The sequence below is a fragment of the Canis lupus genome, chromosome 1 (assembly GCF_011100685.1).
Source record: "Canis lupus familiaris isolate Mischka breed German Shepherd chromosome 1, alternate assembly UU_Cfam_GSD_1.0, whole genome shotgun sequence".
NCBI lineage: Eukaryota > Metazoa > Chordata > Mammalia > Carnivora > Canidae > Canis > Canis lupus.
This window is the reverse complement of record NC_049222.1, coordinates 89364506-89386479: the sequence shown is the minus strand read 5'-3', so window position 1 is coordinate 89386479 and position 21974 is coordinate 89364506. Positions and strand designations below refer to the sequence as shown.

The following is a 21974-nucleotide window of genomic DNA, read 5'->3' as shown; positions in this document are numbered from 1 at the left end:
TTGAGTCCCGCGTCGGGTTCCCTGCATGGAGCCTGCTTCTTCCTCTGCCTGTGCCTCTGCCCTTCTCTCTCTCTTTCTATCATGAATAAATAAATAAAATTTTTTAAAAATAGTGCCTCCCTCATGAACATCATTATTTAAAAAAAAAAAGATGCTCACCCTGGCCACTTTTTTTCAACAGAGTACTAGAAGTTCTTGTCAGGGCAATTAGACAAGAAAAGATAAAAGGCATCTAAATCAGAAAGAAAGAAGTAAAGCTATCTGTCTTTGCACATGATATGATCATATACATAGAAAAGCCTAAAAATTCAACCAAAAAATTAGAATTAATAAATATATTCAATGAAGTTGAAGGATACAAAATCAATATTCAAAAGTCAGTTGCATTTCTATATAAAAACAATGAACTATCAAAAAGAAATCAAGAAATCAGTCTCATTCATAATAGAAAAAAGAGAATAAAATACTTAGGTGCAAACTTTACCAAAGTGGTTTAAACCCTGAAAATAATTAAACATTGATGAAGAAAATTAAAGACACAGATAAATAGAAAGACATTCCATGTTCATATATTGAAGAATTCATATTATTAAAATGTCCATAGTACCCAAAGTGATCTACAGATTCAAGGCAATCCCTACTAAAATCCCACAGGCATTCTTTATAGAAATAGAAAAAAAAATAATCCTAACATTCATATAAAATCACCAAAGATCCTGAGTAGTCAAAGCAATCTTCATCAAGAACATAGCTGGAGGCATCATACTCCGTGATTTCAAAATATATTATAAAACTAAAGCAATCAAAATAATGTGGAAGTGGCATTAATACACACACACACACACACACACACACACACACACACACACCAATGGAACAGAATAGAATACCCAGAAATAGGGATCCCTGGGTGGCGCAGCGGTTTGGCGCCTGCCTTTGGCCCAGGGCGCGATCCTGGAGACCCGGGATCGAATCCCACGTCGGGCTCCCGGTGCATGGAGCCTGCTTCTCCCTCTGCCTGTGTCTCTGCCTCTCTCTCTCTCTCTCTCTCTCTCTCTCTGTGACTATCATAAATAAATAAAAATTTAAAAAAGAATACCCAGAAATAAAGCCATGTATATATATATATATATATATATATATATATATATATATATAGTCATCTGATCTTTGACAAAAGTACCAAGAGCACACAATAAAGAGTAGTCTCTTTGATAAACAATGTTAGGCACACTGGATATCCACGTGGAGAAGAATGAAATTGGATCCTTACCTTATACCACATATAAAAATCAATTCTAAATGGATTAAGGACTTACACATAAGACATGAAACCATAAAACTTCCAGAAGAAAAATGGAGAAAAGCTTTTGGATATAGGTCTGGGCAATGGCTTTTTGAATACAACTAAAGTACAGGCAACTAAAACAAAAGTAGCAAATGAAGTAGCATCAAACGAAAAAGCTTCTGCACAGCAAAGGAAACCATCAACAGAATCAGAAGACAGCCTGTGAAATGGGAGAAAATGCTTGCAAACAATATATTTTGGATAAGGAGTTAATATCCAAAATTTATAAGGATACAACTCAATGGCAAGAAAAAAAACCCATTTAAAAATTGGCAAAGGACTGAGTGTACATTCCTCAAAAGAAAATCATAAAATGACCAACTGGTATGTGATGAGGTGTTGAACATCTCTAATTGTCAGGGAAATGCAGATCAAAGCCACAATAAGATATTACCGCATACTTGCCAGACTATGTCATCAAACAAACAAACCAAAAGACAACAGGTACTGGTAGGGATGTGGAAAAAAGGAAATTCTTGTATGCCATTGGTGGGAATGCAAATTGGCGTAGTTATTATGGAAAATAATTTTGAGGGGGATCCCTGGGTGGCTTGGCGGTTTGGCGCCTGTCTTTGGCCCGGGGTGAGATCCTGGAGTCCCGGGATCGAGTTCCGCATCAGGCTCCCGGTGCAAGGAGCCTGCTTCTCCCTCTGCCTGTGTCTCTGCCTCTCTCTTTCTCTCTGTGTCTATCATAAATCAATCAATCAATCAATCAATCAATCTTTAAAAAAAAAAAAAGAAAGAAAAAAAGAGGCTGCTCCAAAAATTAAAAATAGGACTATCATATGATCTGGCAACCCAACTTATGGATATTTATTTAAAGGAAATGAAAGCATTATCTTGAAGAGGTATCTACACTTCCATGTTGATGTAAGCATTATTTACAATAGCTAAAATATGAAAACAAGCTAAGCATCCATGGATAAAGAAAATGTGGAGAAATATGTATATTTCATATGATAGATATATGGAGGGAAAATGTTATATGCATATATACGTAAGTATAATTGGAATATTATTCACCCTTGAAAAAGAAGGAAATTCTGCCATTTGCAGCATGGATGAACCTGGAGGACATACACTATGTGAAATAAACCAGACACAAAAAGACAAATACTGCAGATCTTGCTTATATGCAGAACTGAAAAATGTCAGACTCAGAAACAGAAGATGGTGGTTACCAGAGGCCAAGGGAAGGAGATTATGGGGAGATGTTGGCTCAGGAGTACAAAGTTTCAGTTATGTCAGACAAATTCTGGAGATCTAATGCACAACAATGTGGCTATATAATTAACAGTATTGCATCATATAATTGAAATTTGCTAAGAGGGTAGATCTCAACTGTTCTCACCGTGCACTTAATAATTATAACCCTGTGAGGTGATACATATTTTTTAAAGATTTTATTTATTTATTCATGAGAGACAGAGAGAGAGAGAGACAAAGACACAGGCAGAGGGAGAAGCAGGCTCCATGCAGGGAGCCTGATGTGAGACTTGATCCCGAGACTCTAGGATCACGCCCTGGGCCGAAGGCAGGCACTAAACAGCTGAGTCATCAAGGGATCCCTGATACATATGTTAATTAGCTTGATTGTAATAAATATTTTACAAAGTATACATATATTAAATCATCAAGTTGTATACCTTAAATATATATAATTTTTAATTGTCAACTATATCTCAGATTGAAAAAAAAGATTCAGTTATGGTGTCAGCTATGTGGTGACACTTTTCAAAGTCAGGGTAACATCCACCAGAATGCAATATATGCTCTAAATTACCAACCAGTATATGGCAATGTTTCTCTTATAGGCAAGTCTAAGGGATAGAAATGGGAGTGGGTCCTTTCTCTTCTATCCCTAATAATCCATTAGTAAAATGTTTGATTTTGTCACCAAAACTTTGGGATCTCTTGGTTTAGAAAAAAAAAATCCCAAGGCAATAATGTTTCCATCAGGAAACACAGCAGTGGGTTTTTAACCGGAAACTGACATGCTCTACTGATCATTTTAGGCAACTCATGCCAAAGAACAAATTAACAAAAAAAAAAAAAAAAAAAAAAAGTCTCAGTATTTACTGGCTTGGGTGATTGATTGATCATGACCATCAAGGAGACTATCAAGGTGGGGTCAGGGAAAGAGTATGTCTGAAACATAGGAGATCTTTTAGGCTACCTGGTAGCCATCCTATCTCCTATGATAAATGTTAATGGAAAACTACAAAATCCAATACAACTAGGATTGCTCATGGCCCAGACCCTTCTGGAATGAAGGCTTGATTCACTGTATCATGCAAGATTATGACCAGCTGCACTGCTTGCTGAGGGAAGAGAAAATATAGACTATGTCATGAAAGAGAAAAGTATTAAGTACCAGCTATGACTATGTGACCAGTTGTAGAAACGAGGACTGTGGGTCTTTATGAGTGCTCCTTGCTTTAATATGAACGTGTTCATAATAAACATTACATACTGTAATCTTTTCTAATTCTCCTACTTTTAACATAGGATGTGTTAATAGCATTTAACTTTATATCTCAGTGTTGAAGTTAAGGGCTTAAGGCAAAGTGTAACTGAGTGAGCAGAGGTTGGACTATTATCCAAGTGATGGACACAAGTGACACATGAACTTCTGTGTATCCTCTTTTGGGGGAAGGGTTTACATTTTCCAGCTGTATGAGGGATAGCTGCATCGGGTTATATGGAAGCATGATTGCACCATCGTCTCTACTTAAAAATTAAATGTGGTTTAAGAAGAGAGAGACAGAGACTTGTATATGCATGCCAGGGTGATGTAGAGGGAATCGTGGTGGTTTGTACTGCACCACCTTGGTTAAACTAGGAGCTGGTTCCCAGAATTACATTTTGTGTGTGGTTCCAGGTTGTAGTTGGCCAAAAAAGGATCTTGAATGAAATTTAGGAGGCAGAAGTAAGGCAGTGGTCATTGGTCTGTAATCGTCATTTTGTTCTTTGTTTTCCAATATGGTGACAGATGGATGCAGAGGTGTCCAACAGTTTCCAGCTGTAACTCACTCTCTTCCATTGTATGTCCAGCTCCTCTTCTGAACTTCTGGCCCTACTGACCAACAAGAGCCACTGGTTCCCCTCCAGGTGCTTAATTAGGATCCTCCAGAGGGGGTAGCAGCTTCCTACAGACCTTTACATGAACTCCCCATTCTCAGCCCCCTTCCAGTAGCTTGATATGCTTGGCTTTTCAAAATGACCAGTTGGTGACAGCTTCTCTGACCCTCCAACTCTCTACAACTCTTCCCATACAGTGTAAAGTCTATTTATCCATAATAGATCCTTTATCCCATAACACTTGTAACAATTCATCTTTCTACCTGAACTCTGATACAGATGAAATAAGAAACATCACGTGCAACTTCTTGAAAGTATCTATAAAAGAGACTTTGCCTTCTTTATCCATTTCTTCTTCCTAGTGCCTGGAATGCAGAGGTGATAGCTGGGGCTCTAGCAGCAGTTCTTGGGCCATGAAGGAGGAGTCACATTCTATGGATAGAGGAATAGCAAGAGAAGGAGCTAGGTTGATGATGGTTGAGCCACCCTATCAAGCTGCTTACCTCTGGCTTTGTTTACATGAAAAGAAATATATTTGTTTAGACTATTCTAATTTCTGGTTTTATATCAGTCACAGCCACCCTAATGTCAAATTTTCTGTTAGTCATAGCCTAAATTAGTTTTAATTGAAATATTACCTGAAGATTTTCTTTTTCCCTTTTTATTTGCTGCATGATATTTCATCAGATTAATATACCGCATTATAATTAACCATTTATCTCTGTGGATGGGCACTGAGGTTTACTCCAACTTTCAGATATTATATATAAATGATGAGACACACATCTTTGGGAATACATCCTTTCCCTTTCCTTACTTACAAATCTCTCCCTCCAGCAATATGTAAAGGGAATTTTGCTGTCCCCATCTTCATATCCCTAGTGTCTAGAAAACTATAGTGTTCCAACTATGTTTGAGCAGGAATGGGTAAATGAATGAATGCTACACGACTCTAGTCATAATATTGCAATGTTCAACCTGTCAGCCATTCCCAACTGTTGGTCCTGCTGACCAAATTCTTACCTAGGAAGCTCCATCCTATCTCAAGCCCAGAAGATATCTAAACAGCCCCAAGATGCAAGCTAATTTTTGTCTTAATATCAAGTCTGTGCCCAGAATACAAAAAGCACAAACAATAAAACAAAAAAATTATTAAGTTGGGCTTTGTAAAAAAAAAAATCAGTTCATCCAAAAGGCAGCATTAAGAGAATGCTTGTAGACAAGCCACAGAATGGCAGAAAATATTTATATATCATATACCTGCTTTTCATTTTTTTGACTGCAGAGATTTCTGTTACTTTAAGCTTAGGAATGCATTAATTGCCATGCTTTTTGCAATTTACTCAGCATCTGAGAATTTTGTATAAAAGGTATTTCAGAACACTAATGGATCATTCTGCCAGAAGTAGAAGCCAGTTTTTTGTTTTGTTTTTACTTTTCAGACTCTCTATAAAATACAGTCATTTTCTGATTAGCATTAGGAAGAAATACAGTTATACCATATGACTACCTTATTTCACATTTAAGCAGAATTGTGTAGCCAATCCTATCTAGTTCCTCCCTTTGGAAGTAATAGAGCTACCCTATGAACCAGCAATTGCACTACTGAGTTATTTCCCCAAAGATACTGATGGAGTGAAATAATGAGACACCTGCACCCCCATGATCATAGCAGCAATGTCCACAATAGCCAAACTGTGGAAGGAGCCATGATGTCTTTCAACAGATGAATGGATAAAAAAAGATGTGGTATATATATACAATGGAATATTACTCAGCCATCAGAAAAGATGAGTACCTACCATTTACATTGATGTGGATGGAACTGGAGGGTATGATGCTGAGTGAAATAAGTCAATCAGAGAAAGACAATTATCATATGGTTTCACTCATATGTGGAATGTAAGAAATAGTGAAAAGGACCATAAGCTAAGATGGGGAAACTGAGTTGGAAAAACTAGAGAGGAAGACAAACCATGAGAGACTCCTAACTCTGGGAAACAAAGGGTTGCAGAAGGGGAGGTGGATGGGGAGATATGGTAACTGGGTGATGGGCATTAAGAAGGGTGAACGATGAGATGAGCCGTGGGTATTATATGTTGACAAATTGAATTTAAATAAAACTTTAAAATGGGAAAAAATATCAAGTCCATGCCTTTCATGCCTTCATCCACCCACCCATCCATCCATCATCCATCCATCCATCCATCCAGTTATCCAACAAATATTTATGGAATCTCCCTATAATGCATCAGGTATAGTATCTGATGCTGGGGATGCAATAATGGAAAAGACCCAGTCCTTCATCTCAAAGAGATGAACAGCCTAATTGGGAGACCATTGCGGAGGCAATTACAATGCAGAGGGACACTCTGGTGGGATAATGGGTTCATGGAAGGCCCTTAAGCACAGTCAGGGCAAGGGGGAGAGAGGATGCAGAACTCTTCAAGAGATCAGCTCCATAAAGTGGTGGAGAAAGGTAGAGGGCGTTCCCAGGAAAGGAGAACAAGACCCCCATTTGTGGATAGCGTATCCTTCTCTGACTGCCAATACCTGGTCTTAACTTTCTTGAGTCTGGTCCCTGACCCCTAGTGACTCTGAGATACATGGTGTGATGGTTCAGACTCCCAACATCACTTCCTGTTGTGTTCTTTAACCATATTATGTTATCTTCTTTACTCTTCTCACGGCCCATCTCTCTCCCTAGACTTAACCTTGAATTTTCTTATTTGAGCCTTTGTTAATTTCCTAGAGCTGCTGTAGCAAAGCACCACAAACAGTGGCTTAAATAACGGAGATTTACTGTCTGACAGTCCAGAAGCAGAAGTATGGGATCAAAGTATCAACAGGGTTGCTTCTTTCTGAGGGCTGTGATGGGGAATCTGTTCTCAGGTGTTCTTTGGCTTGTAGGTGGCATTCTCCCTGCATCTTCACATTGCTTTCATTCCATGTGTTTGTCTCTAGGTCTAAATTCCTTTTCTTTATAAGGATCCCATCATATTACATTGGGGCCCACCCTAATGACCTCATTAACTTGGCTATCTGCAAAGATTATTTCCAAATAAGGTCACATTCAGGGATACTGTGATTAGGACTTCAAAATCTTTTGGAGGGATACAGTGCAACCCTCAACAGAACCCAAGATCTCAGCTCTTGTCTAAGTTTTCTGCTCTCTTCCACCTCCTACAAGGTGACAGTCCAGAAAACCACCACCAAAAAAGTCCTTATGTTCATGCCTGGGAGTTTTGGTTTTTTTTTTACTTGCATTTTATCTTTAAGGTCCCCATGTTGTTGCTGGTCCATTCCTTAATGAAACTGACCACCTGCTTTAACTTTAAGGCAGAGGAAATGAATAACAGAAAATACAATCTGACATGGCAATGAGGCCATTTCCATTTAGCTTTTTGCAGATCCCCACCATGCACATCATTCTCGTAAACTGTGGAATTAAGCAATGAACCCACTGGGTAGGGCCTTGTTGCTCACTATTGTTGAAATGGACCTAATGATAGCTGGATCCCATGGGCAGATGAATCTGTGTTCAGCTGTGCAGGCTGAGTACAATCTCAGGATGGATGTCTATTATAGGCTGCTGGGGAGCAGGCTCACTTGAATGTCTGCTCAAAAAATTAGGCCTGAGAGTGCAGGCAAGCTATCCACTGCTTGACCAGAAAAGCAGGCTGTTGCAGCGGGAAGGCATATTAGTAAACCTTTTCCAAAGACTCTGAAGTAGTATGCATGGATGAGCTTTCCAGGATGTATGTCAGTGTTAATACCCCACCCACATGCCCTGGGATCTTCCAAAGGTTACCTTCAGCTTCAGTGAACAATTTCATATACCCCGAAGCCTTCTCAAGCACCTGTCTCTTCTGCCTTAGGGCTTTCTGTGGCTGGAGGACCATGCTTACTCAAGGGCACAGCAGGCTGGGATAGCTGGAAGGTTAACTCCACAATTCCAAGGTATGTTTTACACATCATCTCAGAGGGTCTCCAGTAAAACTGAGCCTCTGTTAGCCACGGTGGTGTCTGCTAATTAACAAACTCATCCTTTATTGGGTTTCTTCCCTTCTCTGGTTCACTTCCTCATGTTTCCTGAAATTACCTCCCAAATAAACTACTTGTACCCAAATCCTTATCTTAGGGTCTGCTCTTGAGGGGACTAAACTTAAATCACAGCACATAGGGACAACTGGATGGCTCAGTGGTTCTGCCCTTGGCTCACGTTATGATCCCAGGGTCCTGGGATCGAGTTCCGCATCAGGCTCCCCGCAGGGAGACTGCTTCTCCCTCTGCCTGTGTCTCTGCCCCTCTCTCTCTGTATCTCTCATGAATAAATAAATAAAATATTTAAAATAAATAAATCAGGGCATACAAGCCCAGGAAACTCTATGCAAAAGTATGTGTGCCTGTGTATTTTTCTGGGAATGGTATATAGTTTTCATCAGGTTCTCAAAAGTTCTTACCCAAAACCCAAATAAGGGTAAAAAACATTGTTCATCATTTTATGGATAAAAAGAGTTATTTCCTTCAAGTTTAATCAAATCTCTTTCAGCCTGGGAAACCAAAGGGAATGGAGTCAGTATTTCAACTTGTTGACAGATCGGCATGATGGGAACCAGGATGTGTGGGAGTTCAGAACAGGAAAGATCTTACATACAGCCCTCAAGTGATGTTTCCAAGACTGGTGATTGTCTAAGGCTAATCTGGTGTGTGTATGTGGAGTGGGAATGGGAGTTATTTTATGTTAAAGGGAGAAGGGCCAGTCACAAAAAGATACAAACTGTATGATTCCATTTGTATAAAATACCTAAAGCAGTCAAATTCATAAAGACAAAATGTAGGATAGTGGTTGCTAGGGGTTGGGGGGAGTTGAGAATCGAGGGGAGTTGTTCAATGGGTATAGAATTTCAGTTTTGCAAGATGAAAGTTCTGGAGAATGGTTGCTCAACAATGTGAATATTCTTACTGCTATCGAGTTATACACTTAAAAATGGTTAAAATGATCAATTTTAGGTTACGTATATCTTACCACAATTGTCAAAAAAATGTCTAAATGCCCCTCATCGCAACAAACAACAACCCAAAAAAGTACTGTGATTACCTGTACATCACCCCCGCCCCCCCCCATATTGGCACTAGGTCTTTTTTTTTGGCACTAGGTCTTTTCAGAGACTGGTGCTCACCATGTTGTGTGGTAAGGACTTCAGGGACTCAGCAAAGTCTATGGGGGGCGGGATATGGAAAAAGAGGTGAGAGGGGTGGCATTGGTCCCTGGCCTAGGAGTGACTTCAAGCAAATCCCTTGATGTCTCTTTGCCAACATTTCTCATAAGTCAAGGAAATCACTCGCTGTTGTGAAGCATCTCGGGTAATTGCCAAGGGAACATCTACTCAGGAGGAGGAGGGCCAGATTAGACTGAGAAGTTCTCCACCAGGAATGATAAAAGTGAAAAAGAGGAAGGAGAAAGGTCAGTGAGCACTGCAGAAGCAGAAAGGAAACAGAAACTGGAGATTGGAAATAGCCAAGAAGGAAGTGAAGATAAGGAAAGACCAGACAGCGAAAGCTACTGGCAAAGATGCTTTGGAGCAATTGGTCTCTCACTGTAGTCCTTGAACCCCTAGAGATGTGTGGACAGATTCTTGGTTCTCAGTGCTCAATAAGGATATTTAGATATTATTTTTTTCTTAATATGATAACCCAGTAAATGATTTAAGTACATTCTGCATAATATGGCATTTGTGGGTATGTAATTGCTAAGCGATTCTCGAGTTAGAGAATTTGAATTTTATTGACTTTTAGTGTCTGGCCACTGTTAGGTGGGTCAGTTATAGTGCTGTGTCTGCCACTGTCCTCATGTCAAAGTCCTGGGTGGTCATAATTTGTCATTGGAAACCTTTCTCCAGGATAAGATTTTAGTCCCTCTGTTATTTCATTAATTGAGATTTAAGTTGGCCATCATGACAATACTGAGGATTTGCAATAATGTACTATTGTGATTGCTGCCAGTAGGTGTAAAATGTAAGTAAGGTTTTGGAGCTAAGGAATCAGCAGAGGAGGACATGTGACTCCTCTGTGCGAGTGAAGGTTTCACAGGAGTTTGAACATCCTAGGTTGAAATCATAGAGGTTGTGATATAAAGAAAACTTGACTTGAGATCAAATTGTTTTTAAAACATTCTATTTCTCATATTTACCAGATTATGTCAACACTCTGGTAGTTAACTCTTTAATAAAACCAGAAATTTGTTTTTGGCCTCTGCTGGGTAAAAATACTTGAGATATTATTTTCTTCTATTGATGCCACCAATAATTAGAGAAATGCATTTGGTCCAGATTTTGGTAATTCAGGTAGAGCTAACAAATTTTAAGTGAGTATGATAACTTTTTAGAGTTTATAAAGAAATGCAATATTGCAATTGCCTTTTAATTTTGATTAAATATATTATTAACCTCAATTAATGAAACAAAACATTGTTATTAATATGATTTTATGCAAAAAAACTTTGCAAATAGACATTATTCACGTTGGTATTGCTGATACAGAAATCAAGAGCCAGATTAATGTATATCTGGACTTTTTTGTGTGTTTACCAGTTTATTGTAAGAACATTATAAAGGAATACAGAAGAACCACCAGATAAAGGGATACTTAGGGCAAGGTTTGGAAGGGTCCCAAAGCCAGGCACATCTGTCCCCATGGAACTGGGATGCACCACCCTCCCAAAGTGTAGATTCATTCACCAACCTGGAAGCTCTTCGAACTGCATTCTCTTGGGTTTTTGAGGAGGCCTCATTACATAGGCATGCTTGATTAAATCAGGCCATTAGTAATTGATTCAACCTCTAACCCTTCTCCCCTCCCTGGGGCCTGGGGGGTAGAACTGAAAGTTGGTTGTCTTTTTGCTACTAAAGCCTACCTCAACAATTTAGTTTTAGCCAAACAGTAATTTCTATATTGTTAATTTAATATTACAAATAGAAAATTGATTGGCTTTCTTATTTTGGTTTACATTCAACTTGCACATTTTTCCACCTTTGTCTAGTGTGTAAGAGCTATGGGCACAATGAGACTATGCCTAGGTTTACTTGTACTTAATGTTACAGTGAAAGTGCTCAAGTGAACCCTGGGAAGTCTATGAGACTTCGTCCTTTCAGAAGAGCTTTGCATATTACTCAGCCTAGGGAATTACCACATTAGAGCTGAAGAGGAGGGCCATACCAATGTAGACTAGGCTATCAGTGTTGAGACTGTTCTCCATGAGACTCATGCTTCTGCGCCTCTTGTGAGAAGACACATTCACTACCTTTGTACAGGACTATCTCTTCAAGGTTATTTGTAGAGTGAGCAGCATTGGCAGAGAGACAACGTCTCTCTGAAGCAAAGTGTAGATTTGCTTACAATGTTGGAAGATAAGAGAATAAAAGGGAGGCATGTTTACTGTCCATTATAAATGATTCATGTTTCTTAACCTCTGTGTTCTTCTACTGTGTATGCAGTATACTGTGTATACTGGTCCTCTTCACATTGCCCTAAGGATATTGACACTTGAGGAACTAGAACAAAAAGGTTTATATTCTAGCTGCTACTATTGTTATGAGTAAAAGAACTATCCTTTGTCTCTGACCCAAGAGTTCTATGTCTCCTGACATAACCATGAAACTGTAGCTAGCTGAATTGTTAGCTTTCAAGTAAGGCAAAAATCTCAGACCCTTCTGAGGTTCTAGACAGTTAAGCTGACCACATCATGACGTATGATCTGAATGATGGATACAATTTGGCTAAATGGATGTGAAGCTGACATTCCATTTGGATAATTGTCACAAATATTTGGAATGGAAATTGGTTGTGGTCTGTGGTAAGGTAGTGAATAGGATTAGCCTATAATAGAGGGTTCGGGCTAAGTACCAAAACTTAGATTGAAAATTATTCAGGGGCTAAATTATCATGTGTTTAAATGTTAGGTTAAAAGAAATCTTGGGGACACCTGGGTGGCTCAGTGGTTGAGCATCTGCCTTTGGCTCACGTCATGATCCTGGGGTCCTGGGATCAAGTCCCACATCAGGCTCCCTGCAGGAAGACTGCTTCTCCCTCTGCCTGTGTCTCTGCCTTTCTCTGTGTCTCTTATGAATAAATAAATAAAATATTTAAAAAAATAAAATAAAAAATAAGCCCTATATGTAATAGAAAACTTTGAAAGGTTTCTAGCTCTCTTTCCTCTGAGTGATTGGTTTGTTTGTTCATTTATTTACTGAAGCAGGGAGATGACATAATGAATGTCAAAGTCTCATGCTGTAATTAAGAGTAAAGTATGGTGTAATAAAGTATCACTTGACTCTGCCACTTACCAGATGTGTGACCTTGTGTAAGTTACTTCTCTGAGTCTAATATTTCCATCTGTAAAAGGGGGATAATAGTCAGCTTAGAGAGGTATCATAAAGGTAATAGATGATGTCTCTAAAATGCTTAGTGCTGTGCAGTATGTACAGTCAGTAAATGGTGCAGATTCTCAGCTAGCTATGTTCAGAATATAGAAATGAGAACACAATCATCCTTTGTTTTGAAGTTATAACAGTTATATAAGGATAAGGTCATTAGGACCCAGGCTAAGATGGTGATGGTGGTAACAGAAAGGACCTTGAATAATAAAAAAAAAAAACTACCAGAACTGAGATTGACTGGACATAGTGAGAGTTATCATTTGTTGCATGCCTCTTATGTGCCAAGTGCTATTCTAAGCACTTTAATTCAATTCACTCAATTCTCCTAAAAACACTATAAGAAGATACTATTATTGTTGCCATCTTACAGTTGAGAAAGCTAACACTCACTGAGATAAAAATAATGTGCCTAAAATCAAATAACTAAGAAAAAAGCCAAATGACTCAAACTCAGGCAGCACGGTACCAAAGCCCAGGTGCTCACCTATCATGCTACACCGTCTTCTCACCATGAGAAGAAGAAGGGAAATAGTGAGGATTTGCTGGTCTGGAATTTCCAACAACCCTGCCATGTCTGATTCTGATGCTTGCTCTGTCTCTTGATATTGTGGGGGAGGGGGGGGTGTTTGTTTTGTTTTGTTTTGCCTTTCAGTATGCCTTGTAATTTTTTCCTGATAGCCAGACATGATGTACCAGGTAAAAGGAACTGCTGCTGTAAATAGGCATTTCATAATGTGGTGTTGAGTGTCGGGGAGGGGAACCATTCTACAGACCTGTGATTAGGTCTCAGTCTTTCAGTGAACCTGGGCTGCTGGACTGTGAACCTCATGAAGTTTTTTGCTCTTTTAGATGGGACAGAATGGCTGGACTGGCCTGGAGTTGGGTATTTCCCCCTTAGATGAGTTAGGCTTTGATAATACCCTGGCAGGTCTGGCTCCTGAGGGCACACCAGAGTGCTCTGGTTTATTTCAAAATTACTCCTTTTCACTGCCTCCTGCTGGAAGCCCAGGGGGATTTTTCTCAATATTTACTGTGAGAACCTATTTGAGCTCCTGGAGGTCGATTTCACAATATTGTGGAGACCCCAAGCAGGGCCCCTCTGGAGTTTTTGAATCTCAGATTTGTCCACAGTGAATCTGCAGCAACTCCAATGACAGTTCAGGTTCTCCTCCCCAGCACCAGTTTCTGTGGCATTGTCCACGGGTGAGTCTCAGCTTTGGAAAACCATGACTCCCTCTACACCCTTGTGTCTCCAGCCCTGGGGGCAGAAGTTTGCCCTGTGTCTTCCAAGGATCTAAGAATAGTTGTGGATTTTTCAATCTGTTCAGTGGTTTACTTGTTGGACAAAGTAACAGAGTAGTGGCTTCCAAGCTCTTGACAGGCAGAGTTGGAAACTGGAAGTCTTCCTTGCTGGTATGGGATCTGAGGAGGGCAGGAGGGGTGGAAGCTTGCTCTAAGAAAATGTGTGGGAGGGGATCCCTGGGTGGCTCAGTGGTTTAGCGCCTGCCTTTGGCCCGGGGCGTGATCCTGGAGTCCCGGGATTGAGTCCCATGTTGGGCTCCTGGCATGGAGCCTGCTTCTGCCTCTGCCTGTGTCCGCCTCTCTCTCTCTCTCTCTCTCTCTCTCTCTTTCTCTCTATCTCTCTGTCTTTCATGAATAAATAAATAAATAAAATCTTAAAAAAAAAAAAAAAAAGAAAGTGTGTGGGAGGGGGAACATCAAAGTGGAGGTGGCCTTAGCTGCCTTTGTGAGAAGCTGGCACTGAAGACAGCGATGTGAGAGTTGGCTATTACACAGGAGATGTGTTCCATCAACATCACCCTCTTTAACTATCAAAGGTGTGTGACCTTAGGCAGAGACTGCCTGGCATAGCTGATCAGGAATTGGAGAAGAGATAGGGACATCTGGCACCTCTGGGACGGGGGTTGCAAGAGTATCGTTATGGGTTCTATCTCCTGAGGAGGACACTCAGGCCCCTTCTGTCAACAGTGACCATGGGTTTTTTCCCCGCCTTTAACCTCACCATTGTCTTGACTGCCATCATCAACTCTCCTTTACTTCTTATGATGGACATCATGGTATAATGGAAAAAGTTCCAGAGTTGGAATTAGATGAATCTGGGTTGAAATCCCAATTCTATAGCTCAGTGATTTTGTGCAAGTTAATTATAAATCATTTAGTCTTGGAGGGGTTTTTTAACTGTCAAATGAGAATATAATACCTTTCTCACAAGGTTGTGGTGAAATGACTGTGGAAAGCCTTTAGTAAATGTTGGTTACCTGCCCCCAGCTACTCCATCCTCTCCCCTCCCAGGCTGGTTTTAAGCCATAGCTGCAAATTCTTTGACACTCTTTCCATTGAGAAGTGGGGTCTATGTCCCCTTTCCTGGAATCTGGGCAGGCTTGTGACCACTTCAACCAATAGAATAGGGTGGAAGTGTCATTATGTGACGTCTGTGGTCATAAAAGATGATGCAGCATTTTGCTTATTCACTAGAACACCTGCTCTCAGAGGCCTGAGCTACCACATAAGAAGCCTGACCACACTGAGGTTGCTGTGCTGGAAAGCCCACATGTAGATGCTCTGGTGGACAACCACAGCTGAGCCCAGCCTTATGATCACTCCCACCAAGGTACCAGGCAAGTAGTAACACTGAATTGGCCCCTTCCAACCAGCCCAACTGCCAGGCCTCGTACCCAGAGTGACCTCTATTGATGCTACCTGGAACAGAAGGATCACCTAGCCAAACCCTGTCCAAATTTCCACCCATAAAATTGTGAGATACAATAAAATGGTTATTTTAAGCCATTAGGTTTGGGGATAGTTTGTAACCCAGCAATAGTAACTAGAATAACCCCTTTTATCCCAGTCCCTTTATTGCCAGGCTCTTTACCTGAGATTGCCAATCCTGAGTATATTCTGATTTGAATCCCATTCTTCCTCACATCTCATTATGCAAAATGTGATTTGAGGGCAATTCACTGTAGCTCCTTTGTGCCTCCTTCCATCCTTCCTTCTGTAAGAATTTCCTGGGTGTTTCCACTGTGCTGGATGCTAGATTGGGCATGATCCCTTTCCTCTCTGTCAGGGATCAGCACACTTGTTGAAAAGACCAGAGAGTACATAATTTAGGCTTTGCAAACAACCACGCAACTCTGCTTTTGAACCACAAGAGCATTCATAAATGGAAACAAGTAGGTATGGCTGTATTCCAACAAAACATGACTTACAAAAATAGGCATTAGGTTAGATTTTCTCCACCAGGTCAAAGTCTGCTGACCCCTGCTCCAGGCACTTAACGCCTGGCTGGGAACATGTTACCTCTGCAGATGTCTTGTGGGGGCAATGTGGTGGTACATGCCAGCATTTTCTAGCGGCCAAAGAAAGAGTATCCACTGCACCACTCCCTTTCAACTCTAATAGGAACCTGCAGTGAAGCTGAGTCTTGGCTGACAGAGGATGGATGTTCAGACACAGAGATCATGACACCAAAGCACATAGCCCCAGAGCACAAACAAGGATGTTGAACAGGCTGATTGAGCAGAAGATGAGAATGAGGCCAGAAGAAAAGTGATAGATAAGGCAGGAATGCTAGAGGACCTCATTTTCTGAAATTGAAAGAATGCTTCTTCGGCTCACTCATTTTTCTCTCCAAAGAGACAAATCAGATAAGGTAAAATGACTGTGAGCTTCATAGACGCCTGCCAGGTGTTACTGAGGCGATCATCTTTCCTTTTCAGGAAAATAGCTTCTTAAAGTAGCCATCTTCGGAACACCTTGTAAAACCTCTCCCCCTCCCTCCAGCAGAGTTGATGTTCTCAAGAGGGAGCCAGAATAGCATGAAATGTTCCATCAGCTCTTCCAGCAGTGAGACTAAATACACACAAACTATTGCAAATTTATATCTGCAGTGAACGCAAACAATGACCCAGTGTCATTCTGCTGTGGGGTTCATCTGGATAAATCACGAAGAAGGGGATGGATAAAAAAAAAAAAAAAAAAGAAGGGGATGGATACTTGTGACCAAAAGATAATGACTCTGGTTTTATTTTTACTCTTATTTGGTAGATCTGTCATGAAGCTAGTGAATCCAGATTGAGATCAAAATTGAAAACCCATAGGCGATACAGTGCAGATTTTTCCGGCTATCTCAGCTTCGTACCTTTAAATCAGTTAGTTTATTTCATTTAAAGGGGCTTATTGGAAGGTTACACAGGGAGGTAAGGATGGCAAGATATCTTCTCAGAGATGCAAAGCAGACAATCTCATGAAGAACTAGCAAAGTACGGGATACGGTAGTAGTTCTGATCCTCCTTCCAAAGGTCAGGGAACCTAAGAGGGGTGGCTTTGTCTTACCGTTTTCTTACTATCTTCTTCCTAAGTGTCTTTTGGCTTCTACTCCCACTGCCAACTGCTAACCCTTTCTAGTTCTTTCCGTTACACTCCATATGAGAGTGTGATTAGGATAGTCAGTCCTGCTAAGAGTAAAACACATCTGTGTGAAGAACCATTGCAGGACTACCAGTGAGCCTATAAATTATGGCTTAGGATCAGTTTCTCATCTTTGGTTCTATCAGCTGAGGCTGGTGGATGGGGGCCAAGTGGTACAAAGCCTGATTGCCTAACTTTGCTCACACAGATTCCTCTCTCTGACCTCCCTAAGCCCCAGTTTCAAGCCATGGACACCAAGAAGCAATTCTCCAGGACCTCCCTAACTTGCTTCTCACTCTTATCCTGTGTCTACCAGGTTCTTGACTCTGAGTCCTCTCTTAATTGTGAGTCCATGCCTGGCCACTTGTATTTGTATTGCCTTCTGACTCTACAAGAACCCTCAAAGGCTTTGACTCAGGTTTATTGTGCCAACTCTGTTTCATATTGCCTTGGAATTGAGTCCTGACCCAGTGGGGCCTGTTGGCAGTGAAGGGGTACAGGCTAAGCTGCTGCAACAAAGAGACCTCAAAAGTTCAGAGGCTTCAATAAATATGATTTTATATCTCTTCCAAGTAACGGTCCAGTAACAGGTCCAGAAGTAAGTGGTCTATCCTTACCTGCTACCAATAGCATGTGGCTTCCTTCTTTGGGTCCCAAGATGGCTGCTCCTCTTAATGTCTTTTTCCAGCCAGCAGAAAGAGGGGAATGACAAAAAGGAGAGTATGCATCCTTAGAAAAGGGAAAACCCAGCAGTTACTCATATTACTTCTGCTCACATCCCACTGACAAAATCCTAATCCCATGGCCCTCTCCTGGCTTCTAACGAGGCTGGAAAATATAGTCACTAGATGGGCAGTCTAGACAACAAGTGGGCTTGGCCGCAAGAACCAACTTTTGGCCCAAGCCCAGGGGGAGATCTAGATTTCACAGGACCTAAAGCTTATACAACTCTTGGAGCCCTCTTCTAGTTACAGAATGCAAACTGATAACCACAACATTATGAATACAGGACCTTGGAAGAGGTCTTTTCTAGCAAGGGGCCAGAAAGCTTCAGCTTTGTCAGCTTCGTGGTAAACCTACCTCTGTTCAGGTACATGAGTCACTGTCTCAATCAAATTCTCCCAACTTGTACAAATGGCACTTTAGACCATTTTTTGTAGGATAGATTTTATAAACGTTCCAAGCCAGTGCCAAAAGTGGTGGCAGCGTTTTGCTAAATGATAAGAAAACAAAACAAAACATGCCTCAAATTTCCTCTTTCTGGTGCTTTTGCTGTAGTCTCTAACGAGGCAATGAGGTTTGCTGGTGGGCTCACCCCAGCAAGGGCTGAAAAATGATCTGCCTCTAATGGTGTAACTGGGTTATAGTCATAAAACCTGCTGCTGTGATTTCTCCTCGGGTGCAGTCTACTTCCCAGCCCCTGATTGGTGGAGAGATCTCCTTATTTATGGGCAATTATTCTGTGCGGACAAGATACCATAAGAAGCCCGTTGGGCAGCTGTTCATGGAAACTCTTACTGTGTCTTCATTTTCATATCAGTGAGCACACTGTAGGAGACGAAGAACAGACTGAGGACTATGGCATTATCCTGCACACAGTCAATCAAGACCAAGCTAATTAGATTTTCCAGGTGCTTGGATACTGTGGGACTGCATATTACATAAATACATAGATAAACATTCCCCAGCCATGAAGACCAAAGAATAGCTGCAGAAAGCTGCAAAGTAAGTCTTTAGAAAAGGCTTAAATTCTCTTGCTTGCATATTCTCTCTCTTTTAGGAAATATAATGAAATTCCAGGACAATTGAAATGCTTGGACTTGTACATTATTAATGAGTTTTATGGAGTATAGCAGTGTTCCCCAAAATGAGAATCTGGAAATATACATGCCAAAAGCTAGATGAAATCAAATATATAAATACTAGCACATTGAGAAAAATATTCAAAACAGTTTGATGCAAGGGATAATGATTGCTATTCATATGTGCATTCATACCATCCCTTGACTACATTTAATATCCTTGACTTTATATAGGAGATTTTTAAAAAATCATGTTATTCATTCATTAAAACCATTCATTGAGAAGCCTTGGGTCTGCTGGTGGATGTATAGCTCATACACAGCACTCCTGCTCTTTAGTGGCCTTAGCATACCCTGCCTCCCTAAAGGTTATCACCAGTACCTATGTATCTAAGAACACTGTGGCTTTGTGCCTTCTTTTCTGTGAATATGGACATCTGGGTATTTGTATGGTCACTTCACTAGCATTTCTTCTTATGTCTTGCATGGATATTCCTTAGGGGTCTGTCCCTTAGTTCTTCCCTCCTCTTCCTTAACATTCATATGTTGCTAACTTTTCATGCTTTGTCACCAACTCAAAACTTTCCCCTTTGAACTTGGAATAGATTAAATGGAGTATCTACTCTTAGATGCAATGCTAGCACCGCAATCTCAAACATTTCCAAATGTGAACTCACTGTCCCTCCAACCAGTTTGGTCTTCCTCTTGTACTTTGTATCTCAGTGAATGGCTCTGTCATCCCATGGAGCTGGAAGTCACTCTTTATTCCTCCCTCCTGTTTATCTCATTCTCCATGTTCAGTCACCAGGCTGTGTTGATCATACTCCCCACCCCACTGCCTGTACTTTATCACATATCTGCGTACTGCCCATTCTCTACTGTGGAACCTTCAGCCAAAATTTCATTATCTGTTGCCTAAAGTACTGAACTACTTCTTGTCTCCCCGCTTCCCACTGCCAGGTGATTTTTTTCTAAAGACACGTGTCAGTTATATTATTGCTTGGTCTGAAATGTTTCACAGTTCCCCACAACTTTTAGGATAAGACCAAAGTGCCTTAGCATGGCATGCAACACACTTTGTCTTCCATCTCTTGCTAATCTATTTGGCAAAATCAATGTACTTTGGAACTCAGAAAAGTCAGTGCTTTCTTTGTTCTCTGAAAATGTAGGTGCTCTAGTCTTCTTTACTTGGAGGACTCACCACCTCTGAGAAACTTTCTTTCACTCATCACACTGGGTTTGCTGCCTCTTCTCTGTGTTCTCACCACCCGCTGTGTCTTCCTGTCCCACAGTTCCTGCCATCCTGCATAGGGACTGCCTGTTCTTACTGGATTCCCCCACACTTTGACTAAGCCCCTTGATCTTATCAGAAATAGACATTGTGCTTTGTTCTTCTTTATGTTGCTTACATCTTAGCACGGTACTGGCCCATAATAGGCATCAAGAAATGTCCACTAAATGAGTGAGTTTGGTAAAAGAGAATCAAGTAATAGATGGGTGATTGGACTTAATAGTTGGAAATGTCTAGAAATTATTAATATAAAATTCCCTTGACAAATTCTACTCTACTATTTGAGGAATCACTTTCCATACTCTCAGGTCCAAGTTCCTTATCCCTCAAACCATAGCTAAGTGTGTGATGAGCATCCACTATGTGTCAGAAATGTCACAGAGCATCAAGGATATCTAGGTTGTAAAGTTGCCTATGGCATTATCTCTCCTGCAAGTATTTCACAGTCCAGGTTAGAGACATGGCTAATAACAACTAATTATATTGCAATGATATGTTTGTTATTAATACAGGTTATATAGAAAGTCAAAGAAACACCTTATTTTTCGGAGACCAAAATAAGGAAGAGGTGATATTTGAATCTTGAAGACTGGGTTGGTATTTACTAGGATGATGAAAGTTCGGGTATGAGTAAGTTACAGGGGGAAAGATCAGTCCTAACCTTAGGTGTTTGACCAAATTCTGGGGATGAAAGGTGGAGGGCTCAGCTGGGCAAAATTGTGAAGGGAAATGTCCATTGTGCCAAGAAATTCAGACTTTGACTTCCAGGAGATTGGGAATCACTGAACAATTTTAAACAAGTTTAATCCAATTTGTATTAATGAGGTATCATATGGATAGCTCTATGGAGATTTTTAGAAGCAGAAGAAACAGCAGCAAGACTAGTTAGGACACTATTGCAGTGTTGCAGGCTAGAGATTATGGAAGCACCATATCCTAGTGGTTACACCTGAAGACCCCTGCCTTCACATCCAGGCTCTATTGGGATGTTGCTTCAAGTTACTCTGTGCCTCAGTGTCTTCAATGGAAAATTGGGCTTGTAATAACACCAATGAGATACCCATCAAGATTAAACAGACATTAATACAATGTGCTAATTCTATGAACCAAAAAGAACATAGAATGGAGGAATCAAGTCCAAAAAATACTTAGCAAGTAAAATTGAAAGCATTTGGATTACAATAGTATATAAAGGTAAAGAAATGGGTAACTCCAGGATGATTCCCAGGCTTCTGGCCTGAGCAACTGGGTGGTGGCTTTCAGAGGGGGTTTCCTGGCCTGAGTGGTGGTGCCTTTCAGAGAAGGAAAAACAGGAATTTTTTAAGAGGTTAGGGTTTGATTTTGTAAATGTTGAATCTGAGTTTCTTGCCTCACATTCAGATGGGCTTATTTAACAGACTGTTGGGAATATGAATGTGGAGTCCTGGGGGAACACCCCTAGGCTAAAGATGAAGATTTGGACCTGTCACCATCTAGGTAGGAACTGAAGCCAGAAAATTGTGTGACCAAATGGAGACAGTACAGATCAAGAAGGGGGTTGAAGGCAGAGCTCTAGGGTACATTGACACTGAAGCAGTAGCTAG

The 21974-nt window shown here is 40.6% G+C and overlaps 1 long non-coding RNA gene across 5 annotated transcripts in view; it reads right to left on the bottom strand.

Annotated features, from left to right (window-relative positions):
• LOC106559468 overlaps positions 1–21974 on the bottom strand; it is a 99882-nt gene that overhangs the window by 46506 nt on the left and 31402 nt on the right. Inside the window, exons 3-5 of one of the 5 annotated variants that reach the window (XR_005354240.1) lie at positions 17916–18027; positions 15761–15966; positions 2473–4861 (exon numbers count right to left, since the gene is read on the bottom strand). The exons of 1 other annotated variant lie outside the window; for it this stretch is intronic. This is a non-coding gene — a long non-coding RNA (uncharacterized LOC106559468). Of the gene's footprint in view, positions 1–2472; positions 4862–15760; positions 15967–17915; positions 18028–21974 lie in introns of those variants that run through there. 3 more of the 5 variants (XR_005354239.1, XR_005354243.1, XR_005354242.1) reach the window with 3 other exon arrangements.